General features: G+C 41.7%; 1 non-coding gene across 1 annotated transcript; it reads left to right on the forward strand.

Annotated features, from left to right (window-relative positions):
* The first annotated feature begins 3544 nt into the window (after positions 1 to 3544).
* On the forward strand, positions 3545 to 3663 carry LOC123688423. The gene has a single exon (XR_006749945.1). It is a non-coding gene; the product is annotated as a 5S ribosomal RNA (ribosomal RNA).
* The last annotated feature ends 3837 nt before the right edge of the window (positions 3664 to 7500 follow it).

Genomic DNA, 7500 nt, shown 5'->3' on the forward strand with positions numbered 1-7500 from the left:
AAGTCCTCGACGAAACGACGTAACAGCCCCCAGTCAGCATGAGACTCAAGCTATATATACATCATCATCATCTCGGACAAAACACCGATCAAAAATGAGAAAGTTTCTAGAAACAATCCCTCGCCAAGGCGTCCATATATAATACGAACCCCCGGCTATCAACTAATTTCTTATACACATTCCATCTCGACCCTTCGCTATACATGTGAATATAACGACACGGTGATTCGAGATTCAACAATATTTGTCGCTCGGAACGAATTGAGTGGTTGCAAATTTTTTGTGAACATAACCCGCAACGGGCAGAGGATCACGATTTTAAGGTTGGTCGCTTAAAGGCCATTCGACTACAAAGAGACGAAGCGGACCGCGACCTCGCTGCATGAGGTTGACGAAAGCGACCCAAGATGCGAAAGCCGAAACCAACACACCTTGCCAGTACCCAAACGCCGAGGTCGGATTCGGGTCTACCACTTACCAACTGAATATCATCCTAAAAAGAACTCCAAACAGTCTAGGACAGGACCCATTCTCCACCCCTTCTATATATGTCAGGAGAACCCCGGATTCCCCTCCAGACACGATTTAGCAAACTTTTCCCGATCGATCCGACCCACCGAGGCCGTTTCGACCGTTCGCCGCGCCTACTAGAGCTGATTTCTTCGGACTCCGATCAGAAAATCCGCCGATGCATGTCGTTAACACCTAGTCCGCCTCGTCCGATCGATCGAGGCCGTTTCGACCGTTCGCCGCGCCTACTAGAGCTGATTTCTTCGGACTCCGATCAGAAAATCCGCCGATGCATGTCGTTAACACCTAGTCCGCCTCGTCCGATCGATCTAGGCCGTCTCGATCCACCCATCGCGCATCGAAAGTCGCATCTCTCGAACTCCGATCCGGAAATCGGCCGATGCATCACGTTAACTATTTCTTATATATCTAATATAATATACATCGAGACGGTAAGAATTCTTTTAATCGAAGATATACATATACTTCTCATCAATATCCAAAAGCTTATCGAAAAATAAATTACTCAACTTTTACGTGAAGAATCGTTCACCCAAACCTTATCCCCTATATATGTCAGGAGAACCCAAGGTTCCCCTCCAGACACGATTTAGCAAACTTTTCCCGATCGATCCGACCCACCGAGGCCGTCTCGACCGTCCGCTGCGCCTACTAGGGCCGATTTCTTCGGACTCCGATCAGAAAATATACCGATGCATGTCGTTAACACCTAGTCCGCCTCGTCCGATCTATCTAAACAGTCTCGACGCACCCAACACTCTTTCAAAGTCGGATTACTCGGACTCAATCTGAAAATGGACCGATGCATGACGTCAACACTTAGCCCGCCTCGTCTGATCGATCTAAGCCATCTCGACCCACCCAACACGCCTTCCAAGTCGGATCACTCGGACTTCGATCTGAAAATCTCCGGACTCATTTTTATGAATATCCCCAGTCAGTAAGAACGTTATTTCGCCAATATATACCAACAATAAACCATATTCCAATAGCTGAACCAAAAATATAATTCCCGATCCAAACGTTCTGCATCGCCCAACGCGACCACCTTCCCTATATATGTCAGGAGAGCACAGGGTTCCCCTCCAGACAACACTTACGCTCTATCCCCGACTCTCGGTCGATCGATAGGCCAGGTCAGCGGTGTCTGTTTCGGCCGAAGCTCGGACTTTGGTCAAAATGTTCCGATACAAAATTTGAACCAAGATAGATACAGATATGATTCCTTCTTAAATATACGTTGATTATCGAACAGAATATGGTAAATATTTTGCGATGACCGAGGATTTCATGAATTTTTTTTTTTTTCGAAAAAATTTTCTGTTATCGGAATTTCCTCAAATTTCATTTGGTTGCCTACTAATGCATATTAAAAACGATAATCAACAATCAGAATCATTATTTATCATTTATTTCAATTTTTATAATGAAAAACGTTCACGTCCTTTCGCGCGCCTCTCGATCGTCGTTTACGTGATGCATCGGTCAGCCCTAGTTTACGTGGTGCATCGGTAAGATCGAGTTCACGTTCTGCATCGGTAAGATCCAGTTCACGTGGTGCATCGGTAAGATCGAGATTACGTGGTGCATCGGTAAGATCGAGTTTACGTGGTGCATCGGTAAGATCCAATTCACGTTCTGCATCGGTAAGATCCAGTTCACGTGGTGCATCGGTGAGATCGAGTTTACGTTCTGCATCGGTGTGATCTAGTTTACGTTGTGCATCGGTAAGATCGAGATTACGTGAAGCATCGGTATGATCGAGTTTACGTTCTGCATCGGTCTGGACTTAGAGATATATTTTCGACGTGAAAATGTTCCGATACAACTTTTGAACCAGGATAGTTAGAGAGATGATTTTTTCTGGGATGTACGTTGATTGGGGAATGGATTGTGGAAAATAACTTGCCATGACCGAGGTGTTCTCGAATTTTTTTTTTTTTTCGAAAAATATTTTCTGATTTTGGATTTTACTCAAATTTGATTTCGTTGCCTTCTAATGTGTTCTAAAAGAGTAAATCAGTAATCAGAATCGAAAAATATTTTTCGGATTTTTTTTTTTTTGAAAAAAAATTTTCTGATTTTGGAATTTCCTCAAATTTGATTTGGTTGCCTTCTAATGTGTTTTTAAAGCGTAAATCAGTAATCAGAATCAATATTCATTGTCGACTTTAATTTTTATAAGGAAAAATGTTCACGTCCTTAAACGCCTCCCCATCATTAGCCCGAGTCCAAGTCGATGTCAGTCCCGAGCGGACGGTGTCAGATACTACCTATCGCCCCGGTCTGGACTTGGCGAGGTATTTCGACGTGAAATGTTCCGATACAACTTTTGAACCAGGATAGTTAGAGAGATGATTTCTTCTATGTTGTACGTTGATTGTGGAATGGATTGTGGGAAATAACTTGCCATGACCCAGGTGTTCTTGAATTTTTTTTTTTTTCGAAAAAAATTTTCTGATCTTGAAATTTCCTCAAATCTGATTGCGTTGCCTTCTAATGTGTTCTAAAAGAGTAAATCAGTAATCAGAATCAATATTCATTGTCGACTTTAATTTTTATAAGGAAAAATGTTCACGTCCTTAAACGCCTCTCCATCGTTACCCCGACTCCAAGACGATGTTAGACCGGAGCGGACGGTGTCAGATGCGACCGATCTCCCCGGTCTGGACTTAGCGAGATATTCCGACGTGAAATGTTCCGATACAAAAATTTAACTGTGATAGTTAGAGAGATGGTTCCTTTTGTGATGTACGTTGATTGTGTAATAGAATATGGAAATAAACTTGAGATGACCGAGGTCTTCTGGGATTTTTTTTTTTTTTCGAAAAATATTTTTCGATTTCGGAAATCCCTCAAATTTCATTGAGATATGTCCTAATGTGTTCTTAAAGCTTAAATCAACAATCAGAATTAATATCCAAAAGTTATTTCATTTTTTATGAGGAAAAACGTTCACGTCCTTTCCGCTCCCAAAAAGTGAGATATCATAGAAAATATCGCAATATATGTTGTTTACGGCCATACCACGCTGAAATTGCCAGTTCTCGTCAGAACACTGAAGCCAAGCAGCGTCGGGCGCGGTTAGTACTTGGATGGGTGACCGCTTGGGAACACCGCGTGCTGTAAGCTTTTTTTTTACGTTCTGCATCGGTCTGCCGAGATAACGTGGTGCATCGGTATGATCGAGTTTACGTTCTGCATCGGTAAGATCGAGATTACGTGATGCATCGGTAAGATTGAGATTACGTGGTGCATCGGTAAGATCGAGATTACGTGATGCATCGGTAAGATCGAGTTTACGTGGTGCATCGGTAAGATCCAATTCACGTTCTGCATCGGTAAGATCCAGTTCACGTGGTGCATCGGTGAGATTGAGATTACGTGGTGCATCGGTAAGATCGAGTTTACGTGGTGCATCGGTAAGATCCAATTCACGTTCTGCATCGGTAAGATCCAGTTCACGTGGTGCATCGGTAAGATTGAGATTACGTGGTGCATCGGTAAGATCGAGTTTACGTGGTGCATCGGTAAGATCCAATTCACGTTCTGCATCGGTAAGATCCAGTTCACGTGGTGCATCGGTAAGATTGAGATTACGTGGTGCATCGGTAAGATCGAGTTTACGTGGTGCATCGGTAAGATCCAATTCACGTTCTGCATCGGTAAGATCCAGTTCACGTGGTGCATCGGTAAGATGGAGATTACGTGGTGCATCGGTAAGATCGAGATTACGTGGTGCATCGGTAAGATCTACTTTACGTTCTGCATCGGTCTGCCCTTGTTTACGTGGTGCATCGGTAAGATCGAGATTACGTGAAGCATCGGTATGATCGAGTTTACGTTCTGCATCGGTCTGCCCGATATTACGTGGTGCATCGGTTCAGCCCTAGTTTACGTTGTGCATCGGTCTGGACTTAGAGATATATTTTCGACGTGAAAATGTTCCGATACAACTTTTGAACCAGGATAGTTAGAGAGATGATTTTTTCTGTGATGTACGTCGATTGGGGAATGGATTGTGGAAAATAACTTGCCATGACCGAGGTGTCCTCGAATTTTTTTTTTTTTCGAAAAAAATTTTCTGATTGTGGAATTTTCTCAAATTTGATTTGGTTGCCTCCTAATGTGTTCTAAAAGAGTAAATCAGTAATAGGAATCGAAAAATATTTTTCGGATTTTTTTTTTTTTCGAAAAAAATTTTCTGATCGTGGAATTTCCTCAAATTCGATTTGGTTGCCTTCTAATGTGTTTTTAAAGCGTAAATCAGTAATCAGAATCAATATTCATTGTCGACTTTAATTTTTATAAGGAAAAATGTTCACGTCCTTAAACGCCTCCCCATCATCAGCCCGAGTCCAAGTCGATGTCAGTCCCGAGCGGACGGTGTCAGATACTACCTATCGCCGAGGTCTGGACTTGGCGAGATATTACGACGTGAAATGTTCCGATACAACTTTTGAACCAGGATAGTTAGAGAGATGATTTCTTCTATGTTGTACGTTGATTGTGGAATGAAATACGGAAAATAACTCGCCATGACCGAGGTGATTACGATTTTTTTTTTTTTTTCGAAAAAAATTTTCTGATCGTGGAATTTTCTCAAATTTGATTTGGTTGCCTCCTTATATGTTCTAATAGCGATAATCAACAATCAGAATCAAAATCCATGATCGGGTTTGATTTTTATAAGGAAAAATGTTCACGTCCTTTTTTTCAACCCCGACTCATTGACGATGTTAGAACCGAGCCGGCGGTGTCAGATACGACCGATCGCCCCGGTCCCGATCGTCATTCACGTTGTGCATCGGTCTGCCCGAGATTACGTGGTGCATCGGTATGATCGAGTTTACGTGGTGCATCGGTAAGATCCAATTCACGTTCTGCATCGGTAAGATCCAGTTCACGTGGTGCATCGGTAAGATGGAGATTACGTGGTGCATCGGTAAGATCGAGATTACGGGGTGCATCGGTAAGATCTACTTTACGTTCTGCATCGGTCTGCCCTTGTTTACGTGGTGCATCGGTAAGATCGAGATTACGTGAAGCATCGGTATGATCGAGTTTACGTTCTGCATCGGTCTGCCCGATATTACGTGGTGCATCGGTTCAGCCCTAGTTTACGTTGTGCATCGGTCTGGACTTAGAGATATATTTTCGACGTGAAAATGTTCCGATACAACTTTTGAACCAGGATAGTTAGAGAGATGATTTTTTCTGTGATGTACGTCGATTGGGGAATGGATTGTGGAAAATAACTTGCCATGACCGAGGTGTCCTCGAATTTTTTTTTTTTTCGAAAAAAATTTTCTGATTGTGGAATTTTCTCAAATTTGATTTGGTTGCCTCCTAATGTGTTCTAAAAGAGTAAATCAGTAATAGGAATCGAAAAATATTTTTCGGATTTTTTTTTTTTTCGAAAAAAATTTTCTGATCGTGGAATTTCCTCAAATTCGATTTGGTTGCCTTCTAATGTGTTTTTAAAGCGTAAATCAGTAATCAGAATCAATATTCATTGTCGACTTTAATTTTTATAAGGAAAAATGTTCACGTCCTTAAACGCCTCCCCATCATCAGCCCGAGTCCAAGTCGATGTCAGTCCCGAGCGGACGGTGTCAGATACTACCTATCGCCGAGGTCTGGACTTGGCGAGATATTACGACGTGAAATGTTCCGATACAACTTTTGAACCAGGATAGTTAGAGAGATGATTTCTTCTATGTTGTACGTTGATTGTGGAATGAAATACGGAAAATAACTCGCCATGACCGAGGTGATTACGATTTTTTTTTTTTTTCGAAAAAAATTTTCTGATCGTGGAATTTTCTCAAATTTGATTTGGTTGCCTCCTTATATGTTCTAATAGCGATAATCAACAATCAGAATCAAAATCCATGATCGGGTTTGATTTTTATAAGGAAAAATGTTCACGTCCTTTTTTTCAACCCCGACTCATTGACGATGTTAGAACCGAGCCGGCGGTGTCAGATACGACCGATCGCCCCGGTCCCGATCGTCATTTACGTTGTGCATCGGTCTGCCCGAGATTACGTGGTGCATCGGTCTGGACTTAGAGATATATTTTCGACGTGAAAATGTTCCGATACAACTTTTGAACCAGGATAGTTAGAGAGATGATTTTTTCTGTGATGTACGTCGATTGGGGAATGGATTGTGGAAAATAACTTGCCATGACCGAGGTGTCCTCGAATTTTTTTTTTTTTTTCGAAAAAAATTTTCTGATCGTGGAATTTTCTCAAATTTGATTTGGTTGCCTCCTAATGTGTTCTAATAGCGATAATCAACAATCAGAATCAAAATCCATGGTCGGGTTTGGTTTTTATAAGGAATAATGTTCACGTCCTTTTTCGCCTATGTTCTTTTTCGACGTGAAATGTTCCGATACAACTTTTGAACCAGGATAGTTAGAGAGATGATTTTTTCTGGGATGTATGTTGATTGACGTACGAAACTTGGAAAAAAATAGAAAAGACCGAGGTACTCTAGAAAAAAAAATTTATTGAAAATATTTTTTTGATTTCGGAATTAATTCGAAATTCATTCAGATGTCTTCTATCAATATCGCGAAAGAAAAATCAATAATCAGAATCGATATTCATCTAAGATTATTTCCTTCTGGATTGTGTTAACATTCGGTACGATCTTGTCTACGTGATGCATCGGTTTGTTTCTCGGCTCTTGTGAGCAAGTTGGACACTCGAGACGGCCTCCATCGATCGGATTAGGCGGGCTTTAATGTTAACGTGCTGCATCGGTGTGATCTTGTTTACGTCATGCATCGGTATAGCTTTAAATCGCGCCGTAAAGTCGTTCACGTCATGCATCGGTATCTTAAATCGCGCCGTAAAGTCGTTCACGTCATGCATCGGTATCTTAAATCGCGCCGTAAAGTCGTTCACGTCATGCATCGGTATCTTAAATCGAGCCGAAAAGTCGTTCACGTCATGC

Source organism: Harmonia axyridis, chromosome X (assembly GCF_914767665.1).
Source record: "Harmonia axyridis chromosome X, icHarAxyr1.1, whole genome shotgun sequence".
Classification (NCBI taxonomy): Eukaryota; Metazoa; Arthropoda; class Insecta; order Coleoptera; family Coccinellidae; genus Harmonia; species Harmonia axyridis.